Source organism: Crocuta crocuta, unplaced genomic scaffold, assembly GCF_008692635.1.
Source record: "Crocuta crocuta isolate KB4526 unplaced genomic scaffold, BGI_CrCroc_1.0 scaffold41, whole genome shotgun sequence".
Lineage (NCBI taxonomy): Eukaryota > Metazoa > Chordata > Mammalia > Carnivora > Hyaenidae > Crocuta > Crocuta crocuta.
In genome coordinates this window covers 16,346,661-16,374,598 of record NW_027529428.1, presented here as the reverse complement: position 1 = coordinate 16,374,598, position 27,938 = coordinate 16,346,661, and the positions used below count along the sequence as shown (strand labels likewise).

General features: G+C 41.4%; 1 protein-coding gene and 1 pseudogene across 1 annotated transcript in view; both read right to left on the bottom strand.

The window, feature by feature from the left end:
- JAK2 (Janus kinase 2) overlaps positions 1–9,415 on the bottom strand; it is a 118,625-nt gene extending 109,210 nt beyond the window's left edge. Inside the window, exon 1 of the mRNA XM_077759456.1 lies at positions 9,323–9,415. The gene's annotated coding sequence lies outside the window, so the exon portion shown is untranslated. The remainder of the gene's footprint in view (positions 1–9,322) is intronic.
- Positions 9,416–16,362: 6,947 nt separating this feature from the next.
- Positions 16,363–17,553, bottom strand: LOC144227615 (splicing factor 3B subunit 4 pseudogene; annotated as a pseudogene).
- Between the last annotated feature and the right edge of the window lie 10,385 nt (positions 17,554–27,938).

Sequence of the window (27,938 nt, the reverse complement as noted above, 5' to 3'; positions counted from 1 at the left end):
GAAAGTTTAAAGCAAACTAAAATTATAAGATTCCATTTTTTACATCTCAAATTGACAAAGATCAAACTATCTGAAAACAGGTGTAGAAAAGTATAAACTGGCATTTCTATGAAGATCAATTCAACTGTATTTATCGAAATGATTAACATATACACTTTTGAATCAGCAATTCCTCTTCTATTTATATAGTTACATACATGTAAATTAATCTATGCACTAAGATATTTAACACTTCTTGAATCTGAAAACACTTTTTCTAAAATACTTCTGAATTCTACTTAAATGTGTCACTGTTCAAAAGTTGATAAAAAGTGAATAAAAAGAAGAGACGAATGCAGACTACTCTTTCAAAGAGTTTTAAAAGAGAATGGAAAATGGGATAGTAGCTTGAATATGGAGTCAAGTAGTGGTATAAAATAGGAATTGGCAAACTCCAGCTCACAGGTCAAACTGGCCAGTTGCCTGTTTTCATAAAGACACCTTTACAAGTCCATTCATTTAAGTATTGTCTCTGGCTGCCTGTGTACCACAAAGGCAGAGCTGAGTAACTGCTACAGAGAGAGTCTTGACCACACAGCCTAAAATACTTATTATTTGGTCCATAACAGAAAAACATTGCCACCTCATTTGTTTATTCCAAAGGCTTAAAATGTATTTTAAGGGGTACCTGGCTGTGCCTCAGTGGGTTGAGCGGCCGACTTCAGCTCAGGTCATGAGCTCCTGGTTCATGAGTTCAAGCCTCACATCGGACCCACTGCTGTCAGCACAGAGCCCGTTTCAGTTTCTCTGTGTGTGTCTCTCTCCCCCACCCCCACCACTTGTGATCTCTCAAAATAAATAAAACATCAATAAATAAATAATAAAGTTTATTTTAATGAGTTGATGCTGCACATACTGCTCCATTTCTCAGAAAAACTCCAAAGATAATCAGAGACAAATCAAACATGGTACGCCAACAACAACAAAAAATGCACAGCATAACTACCTAAGATAGGCAAGGCTAAGAGCTACTGTCCAACCTTCAGCACATAGCAACTCTGTTCCCAAGATAGTACTAGGCCTGTCAAGAGAAGCTGTGAACAGCCACAGCATAGACACAGCATCGTAGATTCCTGTGCCAATCCCTGTTTTATTTTATATTTTTGAGAGAAAGTGTGCACAAGCAGGGAGGCCAGTGGGAGGNTGGGGAGGGGGAGGGGGAGGGAGAGGGAGAGGGAGAGGAAGAATCTTAAGCAGGCTCTACGCTCAGCATGGAGTCCAACACAGGGCTCGATCCCACAACCCTGGGATCATCTCCTGAGCCGAAATCAAGAGTCAACCAACTGAGCCACCAGGCACGCCCAACCCGTTTTAAATCACTGATTCTCAGTCTTGTCCTCAAACTAACATCACAGACACCACCTGGGAACTTGTTAAAGATAAAAATTCTTGGGTCTCATTTTAGAACTGCTGAGACAGAAACTCTGAGAGTGGTAGCCAGCAAGGTATGTTTCAATCAGCCCTCTAGGTAATTATGATAAGAACCACCAGTTAGGGAATAATTCGAGTATAGCCAAGAAACAGGTGAGGACCCTTCTGGTTGTGTTCACGTATTTAAAGGGCATTGAAGAGACTTAATGAAAGCAAAAAGGCCTCAACAAAGTTGTCAGGGGGGGTTTAAAGGCAAGTAAGGAAAATGCTATTGAAAACTGAATAAAAGGGAGACCCTTGTTATATAGTAGTGGAAAGTTTGGCAAAACTATCACCTACAGTAACATGGGAAATGTAATATATACTTAATGAGTTAAGGAAATTCTAGGTAGAATGTTGAAGCAGCTGGTTTTTTCTAGCTGTCTTTATAATTAAGAGATTAGAGAGGTGAACTAAAGAATGAGCACTTTCTGAGTGCAATTTCAAGGAAGGGCTCAGAACACCTTCTCAGCCCGCCAAGTGTTCTTAAAGTAAAGGGCTTCCCAGCAAAGATTAAATCTACAGCGGGATTATCAGATCTACTGTTAAAACCTCAGAAAGATCTAAGCATCTCATTGATCCTTTCAGACAAAAAATTTTCTAAGGACCTTAAAGGTACTGTTCCATACCAGCCTCAGTAGCCAAAGGTAAGAAGAAGCTTCTCTCAAAAAAGATTTGTAGGTATAACTTTTGCTTGATGGAGATTATGAACTAATACATAGGAAGTCCATAAAATTTTTAAATTCTTTTTAATGTTTATTTATTTTTAAGAGAGAGAGAGAGAAAGAGAGAGAGAGAGCAAGCGGGGAGGGGCAGAGAGGGAGACACAGAATCTGAAGCAGGCTCCAGGTTCCGAGCTGTCAGCATAGAGCCCGATGCAAGGCTCCGACACACGAGACGTGAGATCTTGACCTGTGCCGAAGTCAGACAGCAAACAACTGGGCCACCCAGGGGCCCCTCCATCAACTTTTCAAAGGAGCTACATCACCTTAGAATGAAATGGACAGTAACTATATAAAACAAAAGGTGGCTTTTGGACCCTGAACAACCACAGGCAGGAAAGAATTTCAAATGGTTACTAAGTTGCAGAGATAGGTCAGTTCTTTTGGGGAAAAGAAGTTTTCAGAAGTGAAATCAATGACCAAAAGAAGCAGTCATGGCCCACAAAAAACAGCCTCTAGACAGTAGGACTGCGTCCTAGTCAAGGAACTGCCAACATGTTCCCAGCCAGGGTTCAGAATTGCTGTGTCACCCTTATCCCTCTTTTTGAGCAGGAATATCTACTGCAATTAACATGTGCCTTTCCAATCCTGTAGGTTAATGGTGTAGGGGTATATAACTGTCTCTTCAGAGGTCTTTAGTTAAAGAACAATCACTCTCAAGAAACCATACCCAAGGAACCTCAACAGCATCTGGACCTGACTTAGATGATGAGATACTAAATTTTGAGCTGATGTCCTGGTGGGATTTGAAGTAGAGGTCTCTGAGGAGGAAGTTAGTGTATTTTGCATGTATTTTGGAAGTGGGAGGCATGTGAAGTGTGGCCAAAAAAAGGCAAACTATGACAACAGTATTGTCCAGAGATAACCATAATAATATATCTCATCCTACATCTTTTCTTTCACATGTGACCTTGCCACTCTCCAATTAACAGGTGGAGTCTAATCCCCATCCCCACCATGTTCAGTGAAACATTGCTTTTAAATCCCAACTCACCCTGTAAGAAAGCCAACTACACAGAGACTCCCATGTTATAAGGAAGCTCAGGCCACATGAACATGCTTCATTTAACAGTCCCAGCTGAGATCTCACTTAATGGCCAGCATCAACTCCCAGTCTGGTAAGTAAAGATACCTCTAGGTGATTCTAGTACCCCACCTTCAACTTGCCCCTGGCCAGAAAGTCTTCCCAACTGAGGTTCTAGACACTGTGGAATAAAAACAAAGCATTCTTGGTTTACCCTATCTGAATTACTGACCAATTAGATCTGTTGTTTTATATCATTAAGTTTTGAGGTGATCATATCACACAGCAATAGCATCAGAATAACTGATGGAAATGAGCCTGTAGAGGGGGAAATAATGCAAGAAAAAGAGGGAGAAATACAATAGCAAAGTCCTTGAAGGCAAAAGGAAATGGGTTTCTCTACTCAAGTAGGAGAAGCCTTCGATGGGACACTGAGTTCATTCACTGTAAAATTTTTTAATGTTTATTTATTTTTAAGAGATTTATTTTTAATTCTCATTTCTTAGCAGTGATCAACTGTGATCAAAATGATAATCATTCCCACCCTCTTAACCTACCCACCCATCTTCCTCTCAGACTGACTGTTCCTTCTCTGTCTCTTTTGCCAATTTCTCTTCTTTCACCCTGTAATTATGGGCAGTTTCCAAGGCTCAATGTCAGGTCCATTGCTCTTCTTTCTGAGCACTACAATTCCAGCCTGAAATCTCTCTACCAAGTACCAGTCACCTACTGTCTAGCTATCTATTTTCGCTTGACTATTTCATTGTTACCTCAAACTCAGCATCTCCAAGATCTAAGTCCAGCTGTCTGTATCTCTTCAACCAGCTACTAACACTTTCATACCTATTTCTGTCAGTACAGCCATTTAAAAAATTCTAGCTCTTTCTCCATCATAACTAGTTGAGTAATTTGGGACACATTTTTAAATCTCTCTGGGTCTCAGATTCCTAACGCACAAAATTCATAGACTAGCCCAGATGTTCTCAGATGTCCTGACATTCCAACACTCTTGAATTTCTTATGGCACTGAAGATCAAAACTTCAAAGTCATCTTTGATAAGTTGTCTTCACCCCTACCCCCCAACTCCACCACATCCTCCTTTCTTATCCAGTCTATAATGATGTCTTGTGTGACATCTCTCCAGTCCTATTTTCACTAAATCCAAATACTAGGCCTAAATTATCTTCCAAGCTCTACCACTGCTACTTCCAACTCATGCTATACCTAGCATTGGTGCCAGTCTGTTTTTCCTAAAATACTTCTTTTAGCAAGCTCTTTCTCAATCTAAACTTTTAAAGTTTCTCAGCTGCCTACAAGGCAAAGTTCATTCTTCTCATCCTAGCACTCAAAAGCATCTATATTCTACTTCCAAGCTACATTATCAACCTCATTTCTTACTACCCTGACACACAAACCTTCCTTTCAGTCAAGTTATCTTATGTACTGTTCTCTGAAAGTGTCATGCAGACTTTGCCTCTGTCTACCACCTATAAAAGGTCCTTCCTCTTAAACAAAATAAAATCCTGCCTAGTTTTGATTCTACTTCCCCTCCGGAGCCTTCCTTGCTCACTTCGACTCTAAGTGGTCTCAAATATCTATAACTTTTATTATTTATCTTCTCTTCCCAATTACATTTTAAGTTCTCAAAGAAAAGAATCTATTTTATCTTTCTGCATCTCTTTTGGACATAGCAAAGTGCCTTTTACATTGTAGGTATTAATAAATATTTGTTTGGTAACTGACTAGAGATCTTTTTTAACACACAGCATTTACTAAATGCTCCCCATTGGCTCAGCACTGTGTGTGTGTTCCTCAAAGCATACACAATCAACCTGAGAAGATACGGTTAACACTAGGGATATAATTATCAAACAACCAAAGCATGATATATAATTATATTATGAAAAGATTCTCTATGACTAAAGAACAGTAGAAATATAGAAAGGAGAAAACTATGTTAGGGAGAAATAGTTTCAGAAACGAGGTAGAATTTTAACTGGGAGTACAGCCGTAGTATTCGTAGTAATAATAATAGTGGTGATAAGCAATAGCACTGCTAGGAATTTACCCAAGGGATATAGAAATGCTGAGGCATAGGAGCACATGTACCCCAATGTTCATAGCAGCACTCTCCACAATAGCTAAAACATGGAAAGAGCCTAAGTGTCCATCAACAGATGAATGGATCAAGAAGATGTGGTTTATCTATACGATGGAATACTACATGGCAATGAGAAAGAATGAAATCTGGCCATGTGTAGCAACATGGATGGACCTTGAGGGTGTTATGCTGAGCAAAGTAAGTCAGGCAGAGAAGGACAAATATCATATGTTTGCACGTATAGGAGGATTAGGAGGAACTTGATGGAGGAACAAGGGGGAGAAGAAGGGGGGAAATGGTGGGGGAAAGGGAGAGAGGCAAGCCATGAGACTCTTGAATGCTGACAAAAACTGAGGACTGATGGATGTGGGGGGGGGGAATGGGCACGGAGAAGGGCACTTGTGGGGATGAGCACTGGGTGTTATATGGAAACCAACTTCACAATAAACTATTTGTAAAAAATAATAATAATAATAATAGTGGTGATAAGTAATTATAATAATAAAAGCTAAAACTTACGGGTTACTTAATGTGCCAGGCACTAACTAGCCTTGAGGACTTTTCCTGTATTAATTCACTTCTTTCTCACTACAACCCTATGGAAAAAGTACCAGAGTCATTCTCATTTTTTTCACATGAGACTGAGGCCTTGCTTAGTTATTCCATACCTAGTGAGTAATGCAAACAGATATAGACTTGGGCTTGGTGGAAGAAGGATGGAAAACATAAATGAAAGTTAAAAGATGAAATAAGCATATTATTAGAGAATATGGAAAGCAGCTTGAAACACTACAGCAGAGAATGCCTGTTGAGGGTCCTTAGACTAAAGGCTGAAAAAACAGGGCAGGGAGTAATGACAGAGTAAAGTGAAAGCCAGAAAGAGGAAGTTAAATTTAATAGGTAGAAAGTGGGAAGTCACTAAAGATTTGGGGACAAAGAAATGCCACAATAAGGAGTATTGGTGATACTTCTATTGTGGATAAACAAAAGAAAGAGAAGCTAGACTTTGAGAGGTTGATATGACTTTCGATATTCTAGGCTGAAGAAACAAGTCCTGGGATTCAGGTAGTAAAGTGAAGTAAGCAGAGATCTAAGGGACAAAAGAAATATGGACAGGACATGTTGAATAGGTTAATACAAGAGGTAAATGAAAGAGGCAGTTTAATGATGCCTAATTAAAGCCTAGATGACCAAGAGAGAAGGAAATTACAAAGGGCTATAAAATGAAGAGTTTTCATTTGGGGCATGGTGAGTTTAAGAAGACAAGGGACACCTCCGTTGGTTACGCGTCAACTCTTAATTTCAGCTCAGGTCATGATCTCGAGGTTTGTGAGATCGAGCCCGCATCAGGCTCTACTCTAAGAGCATGGAGACTGCTTGGGATTCTATCTCACCCTCGCTTTCTGCCTCTCCCACACTTGTGCTTTCTTTCTCTCTCTCAGAATAAATAAATAAACATCAAAAAAAGAAAACGACAATGACAGTCAAAAATATAGCACAAGAGGAGGATGAGCACTGGTTGTTATATGGAAGCCAACTTGACAATAAACTATTTGTTAAAAAATAAAATAAAAATATTAGCACAAGAGCAGGACTAGAAAAACCACGAAGTGACTAGAATGACAAATAAGCAATAGGATTAGATTTAAAATGAAAAAACCTAGAAGAAGCTATAAAGATATTAAATACAAGAGAAAATATGCTAAGCCATAATCAGCTGGTACTAGCTGTGTATCAATAATTTTAATCAATAAGTACATCAACACTTTTGGTGGGGAAGGGAAACAATTAGTGACCAACACTTTAAAATGCAGTTTTTCCATTTTAAAAGATTGTTGTGTGTATGAGAAAACCCAACCAAAAGCTAAGGCAAAGGTTCCCAAACTTTCCTCCATTCAGGAAGTTCTCAGTCTTAGTAACACTTTCTCTGCAACCCTTAGGCCAAAAGAAATACTTCAGTAGGTAGACTCAAACCATTTAATGTCCTCACAACTCAAAAATGCTTGTTTGGCCTTGTACAACTTCTTGGAATCAAACTGGACGACATCACACTCTCATTTCCTCTATCACATTGATTCTCATACAGTAGCTGCTTTTTATGAAAGCGACCTCTAAAAAAACAGCTGTACACTGTAGGACATTTTAGGACATTGTAGAAAGGGCTGTGTCGATTTAACGTTGAGACTGTGAACTACCTCAAACTAATAGTTCAAGCCTGAGTTCGTTCACTGGTACTCTGGGGCACCTCGGCACACAGTTTGGGAAACTGGGAGCAAAGGCAAAAGGCCTAAACAGTGGGGGCGGAGGGGTGAGGGGGGGGATGTGATAGGGAAGGAGAAGAAAGTTCTTAGCATAGTTAACCACAAGAGGGCAGCACAATAGTGGGGAGAGCCGGCACAACGGTGGGGCGGAGGGGGGGGTGTGACAAGGAGAGATAAGAGTTAACCTTTCCATAAAAAGGCTCTAAGACCTGTTAACCAGCTCAAGGCCTAAAAGTCCTTTTTCTCCTTCTAGTAAAGAGGAAGAAACACCGGTCCCTGGCAGACCACCTTACGCAGAGTGATCCTGCCCTTCTCGAATCTCCTCTGCCCGCCCAGCCATGACAGCAGCCGAGACTTTCAAGTAGCCAAGCCTTGTACTACTTTGTAGGCACGTCCTTACTGAACTGTCACCACAACCTTTTAAGAAAAGTGGGGCCCAAGGCGAGTTTCAATAATACAACTATAAAGTGGCTGGAACACCAGGATTCACACCCAGATCTGACTGCAGAGCCGACGCTCGTCTCCTCTTCTGCCTCCACAAAGCATCCCGCCGTTCGGCAACAGCCAGGGGAAGGAGAGACAAGACAGCACGTTCTCCCCAAACCTGAGACGTCTGCCTGGAACACGAGGAAAAACCGGCAGAGGAAACAAACTATTCCGGTACTGTCCCTAAAAGGGGACGTTCGGCTGGAGCCAACGCGAGCATTCGCGGCGTGTCTAGCCCGCAAGGGCTGCCGCTTTCCTCTCCAGGTAAACGCACGCGCCACCAAGGCCAGGGCCCCGCACACCCAGTTTGCAGACATGTCGCACACTGCGAGCTAGTGATTTTCACACTTGTGCTAAAAGGTGAAGGGGGTTGGGAACGGGAGGCCAAAGGTCGACCATTCATCCTCACATCTGCTGGGTGTCACACGGTATTTGCAGTGGCCCAACAACTCGCTTGGACAAGCCTATTAAGAAACCAAAAGCAGGGGCGCCTGGGGGGCTCAGTCGGTTGGGCGTCCGACTTCGGCTCAGGTCATGATCGCACGGTTCGTGGGTTTGAGCCCCGCGTCGGGCTCTGTGCTGCCCGCTCAGACCCTGGAGCCTGTTTCAGATTCTGGGTCTCCCTCTCTCTCTGACCCTCCCCTGCTCACGCTGTCTCTCTCTCTCTCTCAAAAATAAATAATTAAAAAAAAAAGAAGAAGAAAGAAAGAAACCAAAAGCAGTTGTCATCGCTCTTATTCCCACTTCTGGTTTCCTTCTCCACATTTCTCCTCCCCTCTATGACATATTCGGCCGCTCCTGGCCTTTCATTCAGAGAAAAGGAGTTTCTCCTGACAGATTAATCACCACCGGAAGGCAAACTGGGCGAATTCAACCGACACAGCAAACTTAGGCAGATAAAACCATCCAGGAAGCATTCAATGTGGGAGCAGAAGCCCCAGCACGACAGCGACCGTGTTCTCCCAGCAGGTATCTCTTAGTACCCGAAAATGTCCCTCTTTCAAAGATTACCGATCTCGGGCTGCTGGAAGAGAAAGGGTTACCCGGTACCGCCTCCCCCCCACCCCGTAAAGCCTCGACGCTCTTACAATTGGCAGGGAAAGAAGCAACGAACGTTTCCTACAAGGATCCAAGAGCAACACCAAACACCCCTCCGAATTACCCTCCCCGACCCACATTCTAAGTTCAGCACTGCCATTTTCCGCGGAGTCAAGCCGCCGCGGGCCCTGCCTGTGTACACACGCTCCCGCCCTTCCTCCGCACGCAGTCCACACTCGCCTGCACCGCCGCCGCGGAGCACAGCCGCCGGGAGCTCAGGCCCACCTTCGCGGGAAGGGCGGCGAGGGGCTTCTTCCTCGGCGCACCAACAGTTCACATNGGCTACGAGGCGCACACGGATGCAAACAGCGACAGGAAAACGCCGTTGCAGGCGTCCCCGCTTCGAGAGGGAGGGTTTTCTTGCCGAGAAGTTTACAGAGCCACTAGCGGGGGGGACGGCAGGGGTCCGGAGGCGGACAGACGACGACACCCCCCACCCGGAGGCCACNAAGCCGTGGGCGGCCGCCGCTGCCCGCTTCTGCTCCTCTTCCTCTCTCCTTCCTCCAGCCCACACACCGCTCCCACTCCGGGCAGCCGGGGGGCCCGTCGCAGGCGTCGTCTNGAGGGAGCCGGGCCGGGAAGGCGCCCCCTGCCCGCCGCCGGGCCCCACACGCGCTGTCCTCCCGTGCACCGTGGTCCGTTCCCCTTCTGCTTTCGCTTCCACGTTCCGCGTGCGGCGGACCTGCCCTTCCCCGGCCCAGGCCTCGCGGCCCGAGGGGAAGCGGCGCCGACGGCGCGGGCAGCGTTCCCGGGCGCAGCTGCGTGCAGGTGCGGAACCCCTCACCTCTGCGGGAAAACGGTGAGGGGGGACGAGGCGCCCCGCCGCCTGCGGATTGGCGAGGGAGGCGAGACAAAGCCCACCGTCCCCCAAAGCCCCGTTCATTCATTCGTTCAACAGACATTCGCAGAGCTTCTACCAGGTGCCTGGCTGTAAAGGATGCGAGGTCGTCACAACTTCCGTTCTCCTTGCTCTACGGGAGCATGGATTCTGACAAACACTTTATTTTTTTTAAATATTCTTATTTATTTCTAGGAGAGAGAGAGAGCGTGAGCAGGGGAGGGGCAGAGAGAGAGGGAATCACAGACTCTGAAACAGGCTCCAGGCTCTGAGCCGGCAGTCAGCACAGAGCCTGACGCGGGGCTCGAACACACAAACCGTGAGATCATGACCTAAGCGAAAGTCGGACGCTTAACCGACTAAGCCACCCAGTGGCCCCATGACACCCGTGACAAACACTCTAAACGCATAATGTGCCGGTGTGTAATTGCCACTAGGCTAAATAATACAAAGTAAAGGAATAGAAGGTGAGGAGGCAGTATGCTGTTTTAGGGAGGGTGGCCAGGAGAGACCTCCCAGAGTAAGTGACATTTCAGTACAAACGTGAAGGATGAGAATGAACCAGTCCTGCATCTCTCCGGGGAAAGAGTTTCAAGCGGAGGGACTAACAAGGGCAAAGACCCAGAGAAAGGAATGTACGTGGCAAGTTCGAGTACCAGGGAAAGAGGTTACCGTAGCTGGACGACAGTGAAGGAGAAGGCAGTGAGTGGTAAGAGATGAGGCCAAAGGGGTAGCCTGAGACCCTCTCTTTCCATCTGAAAGATTGGGTGCGTTTATAGCCCCTGTTTCCCCATTCACAAATGATGCTGAGCTTCAGGTCGAACTTGTATTTAATGATTTCTCTAAATCAACTCACCAAAGCAACTCCCACATTTCTTTCTTCCATAAGAGCCATTGCAAAAGGTCTTTCAGCAAATGATAGCAGGATAGGAAATGACTTCAATTCACACTGACTCTTTTAAAGTAAATGATGAACTACAGCCCTCCTTTTCTCATAAGAGGGAGGGATTTACAGGAGAACTGCATTCCTATGGTTACTGTTCTGCAAGCAAAATATGCTGGAGAGTCCTTATTTTGAATGTCTAAAAAGAAATTAGAACTAGTTGTGACTCAGCGGCAAATCTAAAATCTTCTTGGAGTGTGAAGGCTGAAATTACAAGCAGCAGCTCTCATGAGAGTTCCCTTTTCCGACAAAAGGAAATTGTTACCGGAGTAGAAACCAGATCACAGACTCACCCGAAGAAGATAAAATGGCCAAGTTGTCCTTAATATCACAGCTAAAGTTAAAATCATCTGAACTGTGGAAATGGAAACATTCTCTTTTCTGAGGATGAAAATGTCCGTTTTAGCCCTCTGAAACAGAGCAGAAGCATTCAGCGCAGTAAGTGATCTTTCTATATTTTACAACGACATGTTTGTTCAACCAGACATGGGATCTGTTACCGCCCACGGTCTGTTGGCAGTGAGGAAGTCAGTTGTAACAGTGGCTATTAAGGGTTTCTTGTGAGGAAAGGAACTCTTTTCTTATGAAAGTGATTTGGATATGGGAGACAGGTGGACTGGACAGGAAATACATTTTTCTTAAGTTTATAGAATTGAGAAATCTGTCTACCTGCCCAGAAAGTGGCTTGCTTAGGGTCATTCAGAGAGTGGAATTCTCCCTTCTCACAAAGATAGTATGATTTTGAAGTCAATACTGCTCTGGAATGTTGGGCTCTTTTCACCCTGTAGGCAATTTTATAGCTTTTTATATGATCCCTGGTAGTGGCATAGCTAGAAATTTGTAGGGGCGCCCAGGAGGCTCATTTGGTTAAGCATCTGACTTCAGCTCAGGTCATGATGTTACAGTTCATGAGTTCAAGCCCCGCATCCGTCTCTGTGCCGTTAGCACGGAGCCTGGAGCCTGCTTCGGATTCTGTGTCTCCCTCTGTCTCTACCCCTCCCTCCCTCACAGCCTGTCTCTCTCTCTCAAAAATAAGTACACATTTTAAAATTTTTTAAGAAGTTTGGTCCCAGAGCAAACATTTCAGAAAGATTCCCCTATTTTTTTTAAAGTTTTTATGTATTTATTTTGAGAGACAGCACAAGTGGGAGAGGGGTAGAGAGCGAGGGAGAGAGAGAATCCCAAGCACGGCGCAGAGCCAGACACAGGGCTCAACCCCACGAGCTGTGAGATCATGACCTGAGCTGAAATCAAGAGTCTGTTGCTCAACCAGCTGAGCCACGCAGGCACTCCAAGATTCCCCTATTTTTTTTTTCATGTTTTATTTATTTTTGAGAGAGAGATAGAGACAGCGTGAGCAGGGGAGGGTCAGAGAGAGGGGGAGACACAGAACCCGAAGACAGTCTCCAGGCTCTGAGCCGGCTGTCAGCACAGAGCCCGACGCGGGGCTAGAACCCACGAACCGTGAGATCATGACCTGAGCCGAAGTCGGACGCTTAACCGACTGAGCCACCCAGGCACCCCAAGATTCCCCTATTTTTGATATGGATAAAAAAGAATTCCAAGAGAACAAACTGGACCAAGTCTTTTGTGACATTCTTTCCCACAATATGGAGAAATAAGAAACACAGGTTGGAGGATTACATATCTAGATTCAAAACTGATAATGTGGCCATATCTAAAAGTAAAAATTAGCAGCTAATTGTTACCTGTGGGGCGGAGTGTGTGGCCAACAGCAAGATCCTGCCATTGGGCTAGAGCAGTGGTCCTTGACTACCAATCCCCAAACCCACTCCTGCAACAAGACTGTGACAGTATTGCGAGATGGGGCTTTGGCTGCTACCCTCTTTTAAAATTCTTAGGTAGTTTGATGCAAAGCCAAGGTTGGAAATTCATAGCCAAGGGTTTAAGAACTTAAGCTTGAGAGCCTGACAGACCCAGGTTTCAATCGCAGCTTTGACCAAGGAAGTCATTTAGATTTTCTTTCTTTCTTTTTTTTTTATTTTTTTTTTCTAGGAGAGAGAGAGAGAGAGACAGCGTGAGCAGGGGAGGGTCAGAGAGAGAGGGAGTCACAGACTGAAACAGGCTCCAGGCTCTGAGCTGGCCGTCAGCACAGAGCCCTACGCGGGGCTCGAACCCACGAACCGTGAGATCATGACCTAAGCGAAAGTCGGACGCTTAACCGACTAAGCCACCCAGGCGCCCCCATTTAGATTTTCTAAGCTTCCATTTCCTCATCAGCATAATGGGGATAATAATACCTTCCTTGAAAAGTCATTTTGAAGATTAGATGAAAAAGTATTTTTAAACCCTTTGCACACTTATTAAATGTGTATTACAGTTGTGGTAAGGACAATTTACAGCTATCACCAAGCTGGGAAGTATAAGAAATATGTTGGATTTTATTAGTATCCTGAAGCATTTGTCACAATGTGTCACGTTACACAGAACTGTGGGCTGGAATGATAAGGGCTGAGTTGAAACAGAGATAAAATAGAAAGACTTGCATTTGTATATAAAAACAAACAAAGAGGGGCGCCTGGGTGGCTCAATCAGTTAAGCATGGACTTCAGCTCAGCAAATGATCTCGCGTTTGTAGAGCTTGAGCCCCTCGTCCGGCTCTGTGCTATAGCACCGCAGCCTAGATCCTTCTTCCTTCGGATTTTGTCTCCCTCTCTCTCTGCCCCTCCGCTGCTCACACTGTCTCTCTCTGTCTCTCAAAAATGAGTAAACGTTAAAAAAATAAAAAACAACGATGCTATTAAATGATGAAATAATGAAAACATTATTCTTAAAATGAGCAAAAAAAAAAAAAAAAAAAGTGAGAGCCATAAAAGAGATACAGGAAAGCCCTTGGAAAGGGAAACAGATTCAAGCAAAAGGGTGGGGATAGACAGAGAGTCACTTTGTTTTTCTCCAAGGTAGGGAAGATGTACTTTCTGAAGGCGGGGGAAGTAGTATGGCCAGAGGCTGATTTATTCCAGGTCTAGTAATAAACAAGGCGGAGTGTGAATTAGGTAGACAGACTTTACTTATAAAGATTGTGGACTCTGCCCTCCTTCTCTACTAATTGCCCTGTTCACCCAGAGTAGCCAACCTCTAGCCCCTGTGTTATTCTTTATGACCCTCCTCCCAGCTTCCAGATTGCACCATGAGTTGTCACATGACTCAAAGCTGAGCCAATCAGGGTCTCCCTCTTGGGAAAGTCCAAACTGGGGTTCAAAGCCAGTTGCTCAGACTTTTCTCTTCAGTTGAAGCCACCCAGGCTCTAACATTAGATCTGCTATTGTGGTTTTACTATCTTTCTCCCTGTACGGAGTTGAATAGAAAGTTTGCTGTGGGAAAAAAAGAGTAATGCAGATGTAAGAGAAGAGAGAAAAAAGAGAACACACCAAGAATGAGTCCTCATAATGTTTCAGTTTCCTCTTCCTTATAAGACCCAAAGAAACTTCCTGTATTTGGTATCTTGAAGATATTTTCTTATGACAAATGTTTACTTTTTACTTAACCTAGATCTACTTGGGTCAGACTACTAGCAGTGAAATAACCTAAAGGAAGACAGATATAGCACATTGATGAGAAAAGAAAAAAAAAATTCTCAAATTATAACAGAGAAGATGTATGTCCTTTAAAAATCCAATTTACCTACAAATTTGCAAATCTATCTTAAATTATGAAGCCAAGCCAAGCGTAAGTATAGAAGTATTAGTCACAATCCGAGACATTACATACAACCCATAGGTTAGCCAGAAGTAAGCTCTCCTTGAGTATGGTGGCTGTTTCCTGCAGAGAAATTTTTATCACCCTCAACCCCTCCTCCCTGTCATCACCACCCTCTCAGGGCTCTTGGGTTTTCTTTTCTCCCTTGCTTCACCCAACTTTAACTAAATGTTGTGAATCTTCTGGGCTATATCTATAGTAATTGCTGCGGTCACTCCTCTATAGCTACACTATTGACCAAAATAATGTCTAATTTGATATTAAAGCATCATACAGGTGTGTCTAAACACTCTGTATTTCAATTTTACCTATGAAATACACAGCTGGACAAGAAAATGCTGGGTATGACAGTTCTCAACTTCTACCCCTACAAGACTACATAGCCCCAATGTTTACAATTTGTCCTTAAGTATATATGCTTAACAAACAGACCCCTCCCCACCTCCCCTTCTCTTTCTTTCTAAAGTTTGGAGGCTACCCCTCTTTCTGTCTCTATGATGAGAGATGGCCAAAGGGAAAGCCAGTATTTTCCTCCCTTCAAAGGTAGCTGGTGCTGAGGGAGCACCTACTTTAGGGTGATCTTACTTTATCCACATTTCTGTCTTCTCAGTTCTCTTTTAGACCCAACACCCATTACAGTGGTGCGTGCCCAAATTTGCTGACTTAAACTTTGTTTTCTTAAACACACACACACACACACACACACACACACACACACACTCTCACACTCCTAGGGGAGCCTGGGTGGTTTCATTGGTTAAGCACCCAACTCTCAATTTCAGCTCAGATCATGATCTCACGGTTTGTGGGTTTGAGCCCCACATCAGGCTCTGAAATAAGAGTGTGGAGCTTGCTTGGGGTTCTCTCTCTCCCTCTCTCTCTCTACCCCTTCCCCCATTTGCAAACTCAGTCTCTCTCCCCCTCTCAAAAATAAACATTTAAAAAAACCCACCAATGTCATTATGGACTATTGTTGAGATTATTGTAACTGAATGATTATGAAGTACATTTTTTAAAGTTATTTATATATTTACTTTGAGAGAGGGAGATAGAGAGATATAGCAAGAGCAGGGAGGGGCAGAGAGAGAGGGAGAGAGAACCCGAGCAGGCTCCACACTGTCAGTGCACAGCCCAATGCAGAACTTGAACTCATGAGATCATGATCTGAGCCAAAATCAAGACTTGGAAATCTTGGGGAACCTGGGTAGCTCAGTTGGTTAAGCGTCTAATTTTGGCTCAAGTCATGATCTCACGGTTTGTGAGTTCAAGCTCCACATTGGGATCTGTGCTAACAGCTCAGAGCCTGGAGCCTCCTTCAGATTCTGTGTCTCCCTCTCTCTGCCCCTCACATGCTCATGCTCATGCTCTGTCTCTCTCTCTCTCTCTCTCTCTCTCAAGAAAGAAAGAAAGAAAGAAAGATAGAAAGGAAGGAAGAAAGATAGAAAGGAAGGAAGAAAGAAAGATATAAAGGAAGGAAGAAAGAAAGAGAGAAAAAGAAAAATACACATTAGAGAAAAAACAAAAAGAAAAAGAGTTGGGCTGTTAACCAACAGAGCCACCCAGATGCTCCAGTATTTGTCTTTTTTAAACAAGAAGTTTAGTTTTATTTCCCCTGTGCATTTGCAAAACATTTAGGATCAACATAGAAAAAAATATAACTTCTTATGAAAAAAATTACACTTAAAAAAAAAAGGCCTGAGAGAGATTAGTGCCTTAGCCCTAGCGACCTACAGCAACTCTGATCGGTCCAAGGAATTGAAAAAGATATTGAGAAGATAGAACAGAAGGCAAGAGAGTGAGAAATTGCTGAAGAAAAGGGCCTGGAAGTGGGCCATGAGGGGAACCAGAGGCTGGAAGGTGGGTCTGGGTGAAGGGAGGGGCCCCCACTGGTAGCCGTGCAGCGGGGGTCTTGGCAGCCCAGTGTATCCATGAGGGAGCATCAGTGGAGGAGGCCCAGACCTGAGTGATCAATGGGAGATCCAGAAATCACTAGGGGGGACATACTCACTGGAGGAGGTTCTGGNGGGGGGGGGGGGCTGCCTCCCAGAGCTTGGGGGCATGGCAGGGAGGTATCTTAAGCCATGAGAGTATGATAGGCGAGTTACATCTGAGACATCCCTGGATGAGCCATCCCACTCGGTGGAGTTGGGTGAGGATATGAGTGTCCATATCCAGGGTGTCCAGCCTCTGGGGTTCCTGCTGGTGAACCTTGTGTCCAGCCCCAGGAAGCATACATGGTAGAGACAGGGTTGGGGGTATCCCAAGTGGAAGGGCTCCAGGAGGCAGCATTGGGGGGTGGGAGGGACTGAAGAAGAGACATGCCTGGTGGAGAGCACCCAGGCCCCAATGATGATACCACAGAATTGGGGGCTGAGGGGAGTGGGGTGCAACTGCAAACAGCTGATGAAGGCGGTCAGCCTTGGAAAGTGGGTTCTGGGCTGCCAGAAGTTGTTCGGAGGCTGAGCTACGGTGCTTACCCTTGGGAGTCCTTTTGGAAGGCATAGGGCATGGTGATAGAGTGGTTACAGAGATATTGCCCATTCATGGCCTCAACAGCTGCATCCAAAGCATCAAGTGAAGCAAAATTAATAAAGGCATTATGTTTGGAGTTGCCTGTGTCAGCATCCCACATAATCTTAGGGGTTTGCAAGATCACTCCAAAGGTGCTAGAAGTTATCATAAAGCAGGTTCTCATCAATCTCTGGGTCCAGATTGCCCATGAAAATGTTAGCCCCAGCCTCCAGGTTCTTGTGAGCCTTGTTCACCGGTATTGGTTTCCACTGAATTTGACCATATTCATGATTTAATGGCATAGTTAGTATCTTCCTCACTCAAGAATTCTACAAAGCCATAGCCTTGGTGCTGCCTTGAGACTCTATTCTTTGGCATGTGCCTGGGTGACTCAGTCATTTGAGCATCTAACTCTTGATTTCGGCTCAGGTCATGATCTCATAGTTTGTGGGATCGAGCCCTGGCATCAGGCTCTGCACTGACAGAATGATGGCCGCCTGGGATTCTCTCTCTCCCTCTCTCTCTGCCCCTCCTCCTCACTCTCTCTCTCTTTCAGAATACATAAACTTAAAAAAAAAAAAAGAATTAGGCATCTATTATTCTTATTATCCTATTATCTATTATCCTTATCAAAGGGCTAACTATATTTGTTGAACAAGCTTTTTTCTTTTTTTGATCTCATAAGTAAACATTCATACATACTACTTGTGGATAATCCAAATAGTACACACTATATAGTGTACAAAGTAGAAGTTCCCCTTGGTCCTCTTCCCCTAGCCCTCCTCCCCTGATGGAGGTAACCACTGATGACTGTCTGGTGTGTAACTTTTCAGACTTTTTCCTACTACATACCTCTTACAGATATAGTTTTGAGCCCCATAAACAAAATGGATAATGCTACACTTTTTTCTGTTACCATTTTTTCACTTATCACATATTCAAGATCTTTCATTCAATAGGTATTGCTTTCCTTCATGCTTTCTAACTCTTATATAGTGTCCAACAATTAGGTGACTCATAATTTATTCAATGATTCTAGCATTTATCAACATTTAGGTTTGTAGTTTCCACAATTACAAGCCCTGCTAAATTTGCACATCATTATATGTACATTTCATGGGCACAAAGGTATTCCCTAGGATAGACACAGGCTGTCTGGACCAAAGGGAATATATATTTAAATTTGGGGGTGGGGGGGCGTATTGCCAAATTGACTTTCAAAAATCTCATAGTAGCATATCAATGCCCATTTCTCTATAATCACACTAACTCTGGATATTATGAATCTTTAGTTTTAGGTAATTTTAATTCCAACTCACATTAATTCCAATAGTTCATCAAATATTTATTAAACACCTCTTATGTGACAGGTACTCTGCAAGGTTACACATTCACTAGTATGTTATACAGCCATTGTTCTATCTATCCTTGTCTCCAGTTGTCTTTCCTACACTTTAAAGTAGACATACTAATACTAGACCATAAAATTCACCAACCATCTGACCAAGCAAGTAATTATTCAATCATATTCAAATATACTTCTGAAATTAGCAGCCTTAAACCATTTTTCTAATGGGAGAAAATGATTTCTTTGGGAAAATACTGATAACATACACAGACCAGAGATTTTTACTTTGATAAAAGTCCTGGGGGACTTTTTGAACTTCAATCTTTTTGAATTTCTGTTTCCTAATCTCCCCTATGAAAAAAATAGGGGTGCTTTTCTTTGAGGACTGATTTTAAGTTATAATGAGATAACAAATAAAAAAACACTCAACAAAATCCTGATAATAATAATAGGTGACATCAGAATGCTTGGAACACACCAGTCATTCATCAAGGGCTTTTTATGTATTAAATCATTTGAACTTCACAGCAAGTCCATGAAGTGGTTCATTTCATTACCTCCATTTCAAAAGTAAGAAACTGAGGCACAAAAAATAACTTTCCTAGGGTCTTCTTTAAATCCTGCAAACCCAGGACTGGATCCTAGAGGGTCTGGATTCAGAGCCAACCATACTCTACTGTCTCCTGAATACACAATCAAGCCATGAATACTATTTGCTTTATTCTTCTCTTCCTAAGGAAGACTCTATACACAATCCTATTTAAAGAATATAAATATGGTGATGGAAACTGATTCATTAAATTCTTAAGGAATCAGGTAATATTATTTACATATAATGTATAACAGAGGCTCCTACCCAGAGACAGACTCTTATTTGCTGGAACAGCTCCAGATGTTCCCAGGTTGTAAAGCAGAGGTTCTCAAAATGCGGTCCCTGAACCAGTAGTTTCAGCACTTCCTGGGGACTTGTCAGAAATGGAAATACTTGAGCTCAAACTCAAAACTCCTATATAAAATTCTGGAGGTGAGGCCCAGTCTTGTATTTTAACAAGACTTCCAGATGATTCTGATGTATGTAAAAATTTAAGAACCACTGTTGTAGGAAATCCATGTAATGGGTGAAGTGAAAACAGAAATAGCCAAAGAGCTCAGACTGACATTCAAAATAAAGAGATATGCAGAGAAGAGAGGGAGGGGGGAAAAATGAAAGACATGTGAGGCCCAAGTGCCTTGACAGATAAACAGAAAGAAGATATTTTTATTTCATGTTGTGGCAGTATGTATAGGGAAATAAGAGACAGATGACAAAAGATAATTTTAAAACATTCTGCTTTATGTTATAAATTAGATGCACTTTCATGCCCTTAAGAAAACAACTCGATTTTCAAGATGGCAATGCAGTAGAAGGCTCCTAGGCATATATTGTCCTACAAACACAACTAGATAACTATCAAATCATCCTAAATACCCCAGAATTGACCTGAAGACTAACAGAACAAACTCCACAACTAAAGAGAAAGAAGAGGCCACAATGAAGAAGGTAAGAAGTGTGGAGAACTGCTTCAGGAGAAAATTGGATTGCTATTGCTGAGGAGGAGAGAGCCATGGTCGTGGAAAAGGGAGAGAGAGAGAGAGAGAGAGAGACAGAGAGAGGAGTACACATAGAAACATACAAGGAGAACATTTCCCTAAAGACATTGGCTTCGAAAACGAGAGGGGCTGAATTTTGTGAGTTCTTATAACCAGTGGGGCTTAAAGCCTGGAGTTTATTTATTTATTTTTTAATTTAAATTTTAGTTAACCAACATGCAGTGTAATATGTTTCAGGAGTAGCATTCAGGGATTTGTCCCTTACATATAACGCCAGTGTTCATCACAGCAAGTGACCTCCTTATTACCCATCACCCATCTAGCCCATCTCCTATCCACCTCCCTCCATTAACCCTCAGTTTGTTTAAGAGTCTCTTGTGATTTGTTTCCCTCTCTTCTCTTTTCTTCCTCCCCCTTCCTATACATTCATCTGTTTTGTTTCTTAAATTCCACATATGAGTGAAAACATATCATATTTGTCTTTCTCTGATTGACTTATTCATCCACATTGACCTCTTCTGGGCACTACTTGACCTCTTCTTCATAAGACCATTACTTTCAGGATCAGGAGATATAACTGGCTTTCCTAACACAAAGCAGAAGGCAGAGACTTAGACAAAATGCAAAGATAGAGGAATTTAACCCAAATGAAAGAACAAGATAAAGCCAGAGATTTAAGTAAAATAGATATAGATAACATGCCTGAAGGAGAATTTTAAGGAACAATAATAAGGATACTCAGTGGGCTTGAGAAAAGAATAGAAGACATCAGTGAGACCCTTACCACAAAGATAAGAGTTAAAAAAGAATCAATCAGAGACAAAGAATGCAATAAACAAGATTGGCTTGATGCAATGAACAGTGGTCTGAAAGAAGCAGAGGAAAGAATTAGTGACTTAGAAGACAAAATGATGGAAAATAATAATGCTGAATAAAAGAGAGAAGAATTATGCAACAAGTATAGATCCAAGGAATTTCGTGACTCCATCAAATGTAATAACACTCGTATTATATGAGTCTCAAAAGAAAAAGAGAGAAAAGGGGGCAGACAATTTTTTTTTCAGGAAATAATATCAGAAAACTGACCTAATCTGGGGAAGGTCATCCAGATTCAGGAAGCACAGAAATCAACAAAAGTGGGCCAATACCAAGACATACAGTTAATTCTGCAAAATATAGAAATAAAGAAAAAAATCCTAAAAGCAATATGACAAAAGAAATCTTTAACTTATACAGGAAAAACCCATAAGGCAGGCTGGAGATTTCTCAACAGAAACTTGACAAGCCGGAAGGGAGGGGCACGATATATTCAAAGTGCTGAATGGGAAAAATCTTCAGCCCAGAATACTTTATCCAGCAAAGCTATCATTCAGAATAAAAGGAGAGCTATTTCCCAGACAAATAAAACTAAATGAGTTCATGACCACTAAACAAGCCCTGCAAGAAATATTAAAGGGGACTCTGAGTGCTTTCTTCAGCAGCACCTATACTAAAAAGGGGACTCTGAATGCAAAGAAGAGACCAAAAGTGAAAAAGACAATAAAAGATCAGAGAAAATCTTCAAAAACAATGAAAAAACAAGTAATAAAATGGCAATAAAATCATATCTATCAATAATTAATTTGTAAAAGGAGTAAATCAATCAAAAGACATACGGTGTCAGAATAGATTTAAAAATAAGATCCATCAATATGCTGCCTATAAGAGACTCATTTTAGACCTAAAGACACCTGTGGATTGAAAGTGAGGGGGTGGAGAAACATTTATCTGAAATTTAAACAAAAACTTTAAAAAAAGAAAACATGTATCATGCAAATCATGCAAAGAAAGCCAGTGTAGCAATACTTATATTGGACCAAACAGACTCTAAAACAAAGACTGTAAAAAGAGACAAAGAAGGGCATTATATAATCATAAGGGGGACAGTTCAATAAGAAGATCAAACAATTATAAATATTTATACACCCAACATGGAATCCCAAAGATATAAAACAATTAATAACTAATGTTAAGGAACTAAACATTAGTAATACAATAATAGTAGGGGAATTTAACACACCACTTACATCAGTTGAAAGATCATCTACACAGGAAATAAAAAAAGAAACAATGGCTTTGAATGACACACTGGACCAGATGGACTTAACAGATATATTCAGAACATTCCATTCTAAAACAGTAGAATATTCTTTCAAAGTGCACATGGAACATTCTCCAGAATAGATCACATATTAGTCACAAAATAGGCCCTATGAAATATAAAAAGATTGAAATCATACCATGCACCTTTTGGGACCATAGCGCTAAGAAACTAGAAGTCAACCACAAGAAAAATTTGGAAATATCACAAGAATATGGGAGTTAAACAGCATGCTGCTAAACAATGAATGGTTCAACCAAGAAATCAAAGAAGAAATCAAAAAATTACATGGAAATAAATGAAAATGAAAACACAATGTTCCAAAACCTTTGGGATGCAGCAAAAGCAGTCAAGAGGGAAGGATAGCAATACAGGCCTATCTCCAGAAACAAGAAAAATATCAAACAACCTAACCTTACACCTAAAGGAGCTAGAAAAAGAGCAACAAATGAAGCCTACAGCCAGAAAAAAAAGAAGGAAAGCATAAAGATTAGGACAGAAATAAGTGATACAGAAACTTAAAAACAATAGAAAAGATCAATGAAACCAGGACCTGGTTCTTCAAAAAAATTAATAAAATTGATAGATCTCTAGCCAGACTTATTAAAAAAGAAAAAGAGGACTCAAATAAATGAAATGACAAATGAGAGAAGAGAAATAACAACCAACAGCACAGAAATACAAACAATTGTAAGAGAATGTTATGAAAAACTATATGCCAACAAATTGGACAATTGGAAGAAATGGGTAAATTGCTAGAAACATATATACTACCAAAACTGAAACAGGAAGACATAGAAAACTTGAACAGATTCATAACCAGCAAAGAAATTGAATCAGTAATCAAAAAAGTCCCAACAAACAAAAGTCCAGGGCCAGACAGTTTCTCAGGGGAATTCCACCAAACATTTAAAGAGTTAATACCTACTCTCAAATTATTGCAAAAAATAGAAAAGGAAGAAAAACTTCCAAATTTATTCTATGAGGCTGACATTACCCTGATACAAAAACCAGATTAAGGACTCTACTAAAAAAGATAACTACAGGCCAATATCCCTGATGAACATGGATGAGAAAATTCTCAATAAAATATTAGCAAACTGATTCCAACAGTACATTAAAAGAATCATTCACCACGTTCAAATGGGATTTATTCCTGGGCTGCAAGGGTGGTTCAATATTCACAAATCAATCAACATGACACATCATATTAATAAAGGAAAGAGAAGAACCATATGATCCTTTCAATAGACACAGAAAAAGCTTCTGACAAAGTAAAACATTCATTCATGACAGACTCTCAACAAAGTAGGTCTAGAGAAAACATACATACCTCAAAATGCTAAAGGACATAAATGAAAACCCCACAGCTAATATCACCCTAAATGGAGAAAACCTGAGAGCTTTTACTCTATGGTTAGGAACAAGACAGGGATGTCTACTCTCACCACTTTTATTTAACATAGTCCTAGAAATTGTAGCCTCAGCAATCAGACCACCAAAAGAAATTAAAAAGGCATCCAAATCAGCAAGAAAGAAGTAAAACTGTCACTATTTGCAGATGACATGATACTACGGATAGAAAATCCAAAAGACTCCACCAAAAACCTGCTAGAACTGATACATGAATTCAGTAAAGTCACAGGATACAAAATCAATTTACAGAAACCTGTTGCAATTCTATACACTAGTAACGAAGCAGTAGAAAGAGAAATTAAGAAAACAATCCCAGTTACAATTGCGCCAAAAACATTAGAATACCTGGGAACAAACCTAACCCAAGAACTGAAAGGCCTGTACTCTGAAAACTATAAAACACTGATGAAAGAAATTGAAGATGACACAAAGAAATGGAACAAACATTCCACACTTATGGATTGGAAGAACAAATATTGTTAAAGTCTGTGCTATCCAAAACAATCTACACATTTTATGCATTCCTTATCAAAATACCACCAGAATTTTTCACAGAGCTAGAACAATCTTAAAATGTGTATGGAATCACGAAATACCTCGAATAGGAAAGGCAACATTGAAAAAGAAAAGCAACACTGGAGCCATCATAATTCTGAACTTCAAATTATATTACAAAGCTGTAGTGATCAAGACTATGATCACTTGCCATTATGGCACTGGCCATACAAAATAGATACAGTGATCAAGAGAATAGAATAGAATAGAAAATCCAGAAATGAAGCCACAACTGTACGGTCCATTAGTCCTCAATAAAGCAGGAAAGTATATCCAATGGGAAAAAGACAGTTTCTTCAACAAATGGTGTTGGGAAAACTGGACAGCTACATGCAAACAAATGAAACTGGACCACTTTCTTACACCAAACGCAGAAAATTAATTCAAAATGAATGAAAGGTCTAAATATGAGACATGAAACCATAAAATTCCTAGAGGACAACACAGGCAGTAACCTCCTTGACACTGGGTGTAGCAACTTCCTTCTAGATATATCTCCCGAGGCAAGGAAAAAAGCAAAAATGAACTATTGGGACTTCACCAAAATTAAGAGCTTCTGCACAGTGAAGGAAACATCAAACTGAAAGGCAACCTGTGGAATGGGAGAAGATATTTGCAAATGACATATCTCATAAAGGGTTAATATCTGACATATATAAAGAACTTATAACTCAATACCCAAAAAATGAAAAATCTAATTGAAAATGGGCAGAAGACATGAATAGACATTATTCCACAGAAGACATACAGATAGACAGCAGACACATGAAAAAGTGTTCAACATTACTCATCAGCATGGAAATGCAAGTCAAAACTACAAAGATGTCACCTCAAACCTGTCAGAATGGCTAAAATCAACAACACAAGAAACAGCAGGTGCTGGTGAGAAGGTGGACAAAGGAAACCCTCTTGTACTGTTGGTGGGAATCCAAACTGGTGCAGCCACTGTGGAAAACAGTATGGAGGTTCCTCAAAAAAGTAAAAAATAGAAGTGTCCTATATTCCAGCAATTGCACTACTAGGTATTTACTAGGTATTTACTCCAAAGAATACAAAAACCCTAACTCAAAGGGATAATTCACCCTGATGTTTATAGCAGCATTATCTACAATAACCAAATTATGGAAACAGCCTAAGTGTCAATCAACTGATGATGGATAGAGAAGATCTGAGATATATGTATACAGTATATATTATTCAGCCCTAAAAAATTGAAATCTTCCCATTTGCAATGACATAGTTGGAACTAGAATGTATTGTGCTAAGTGAGATAAGTCAGAGAAAGACAAATCTCATCTGATTTCACTCCGATGTGGAATATAAGAAATAGGGCAAATGAACAAAGTGGAAAAGGAGAGAGGCAAACCAAGATGCTGATTCTTAACTATAAACAACAAACTGACAGTTACCAGAGGGGAGGTGGGTGGGGAACTGAGTTAAATACACAATGGGATTAAGAAGTGCACTTGGGATGAGCACCAGGTGTGGTATGGAAGTGCTGAACCACCATATTGTACACCTGAAACTAATATTACACTGTATGTTAACTAACTGGAATTTAAACAAAAACTTTTAAAAAAGAAACCAACTCAAATTTTCTCCTCATTTATTCTTGGGTATTAAACTCATGCATATTTGAATGTAGTTACTGTATAATGCCTAGACTATATAGGAGTCCCTGATTTTATTAAGGTTAAGTTACAATGCAATGAATTGAAGTCAAATAGCATTGAATACGTTTAATACAAATCAAACAAATTCTAAAACCACAGAGCGTTGATGCTGAAGAACTTTACTGATCATAGGGATCACGGATTAGATACAATAATCAAGTCTAAATACCATGTTCTATACATTACAGTGTTTGCAAAGATGATGTAGCCCAGGCAATGCACCTATTTCTTTTCTGGTAGGATAGGTGTAGGAAGAGTTCATTGCATAAGAACCGAAGACAATCTTGTAGCTATGAAGGCAGAAATATCCGTCTCATTCCCCACTGCATATCTTGTATCAATCAAAGTTTGACACATAGGTGCTGAGAAATATGATTGTATAAGTGAATTAATGAATAAAAACCACTGGCAAGACAAGATGAGGGTTAGTGACTTCTGTACCAATAATACCTCTAAGCTATCAGGAGGACAAATTACCATTTTAACTCCTTGGGCGAAGGTCTGACTATGGTAGTAATGTACCTTCAGGAAAGAATCTGAGGCACAGAAGTTTGGCCTGAAGAAAACGAACATCAGGGCGCCTGGGTGGATCAGTGGGTTAAGCGTCCAGCTTCAGCTCAGGTCATGATCTCATGGTTCATGGCTCTGTGTCAGGCTCTGTGTTTCCCTCTCCCTCTTCCCCTCCCCTGCTCATGCTCACTCACTCTCTGTCTCTCTGTCTCTCTGTCACTCTCTCTGTCACTCTCTCTCTCAAAGATAATAAACATTAAAAAAATTTTTAAAGAAAGAAGATGAGTATCAGGAGGTGCAATAAGTGATAACGGAATTCAGCACAGAATGGTGTTGTTTAACAGTGCCTTCCAGCTCAGCCACGCAGCACCCATGTCAGGAGGGGAATGGAGAGAAAGGGCTGTAATTGGGAGCATGCCAAATAAAATGCTTATATATCCAGGGCCTTTGTAAGACACCAAGAATTTGGCATAATTTAAGAGTGCAACTAGGGAGGTACCCTTCTAGAAGACTTTGATTTAAAGTTGTAGGAGTCAGAGGTTGCTGCTTAAGGGAAGCCAATGTGGGTCATAACAAGATAAACAAGAGTAACCACGGCTGCAGCCAGGAATAAGGGCAGTGACCAAGGATGGACCCCTTCTCCACCTTCCTACACCCCCCGTGCCTTGCTTCATCACCTCCTTTAGGGATGATGAAATTGAAATTGCAATGTTTTCTAGCCCCCCAGCACTTCCTACACCAGTCTCCTGATTTTTCTCCATAGCACTTATTACCATTTCACATACAATATATTGCATTTACATTGTCTGTTTTTCCTCAAGTAGAAGGTGAGCTCCAAGGGACACCTGGGTGGCTCCGTCAGTTAAGCATCTGACTTTGGCTCAGGGCATGATCTCATGGTTCGGGAGTTCAAGCCCCATGTCAGGCTCTGTGCTGACAGCTCAAAGCCTGGATCCTGCTTCAGATTCTGTGTCTCCCTCTCTCTCTGCCCGTCCTCTCAAAATTAAATAAACATTAAAAACATTTTTTTAAAAAGGTGAGCTCCATGTATGTTATATTCATACTTTATATCTAGCACCTAGAACAGTGCCTGGTAGGTGCCAATAACTATCTATTGAATGAATGAACTTTTCATTATTTTGCTGTACATTCTATTAGGTAAGTATTATCATTGCTATTTTATAGACAAGAAATGAAATGCAGTGAAGTTAACAAGCCCAAAATAACACAACCACTAAGTATTAAAATTGCTATTTGAGGTTAGCTGTCTTCCCACAAAGGATGTTCTCTTAAAGTAGATGTCATTTGAACTTAACAATGGTTAGTATTGGAACTGTTTTCATAACTTATGTGGTTTCTTTTAAAAATTTATATTTGTTTCTGCAGCTATAACCTCCACATTTACATTATTCTTAATCCTACAGTAACAGATATTGAACATTCATCAGTCATTTTGCTACGGTTTCTCTATTTGTCAGTTCATCCTTTAGTGATTTCTTCAAGAAGGGTCCAGGAGAATTGGTCTCTAAATAGTGCATGCTCAACACTGTTT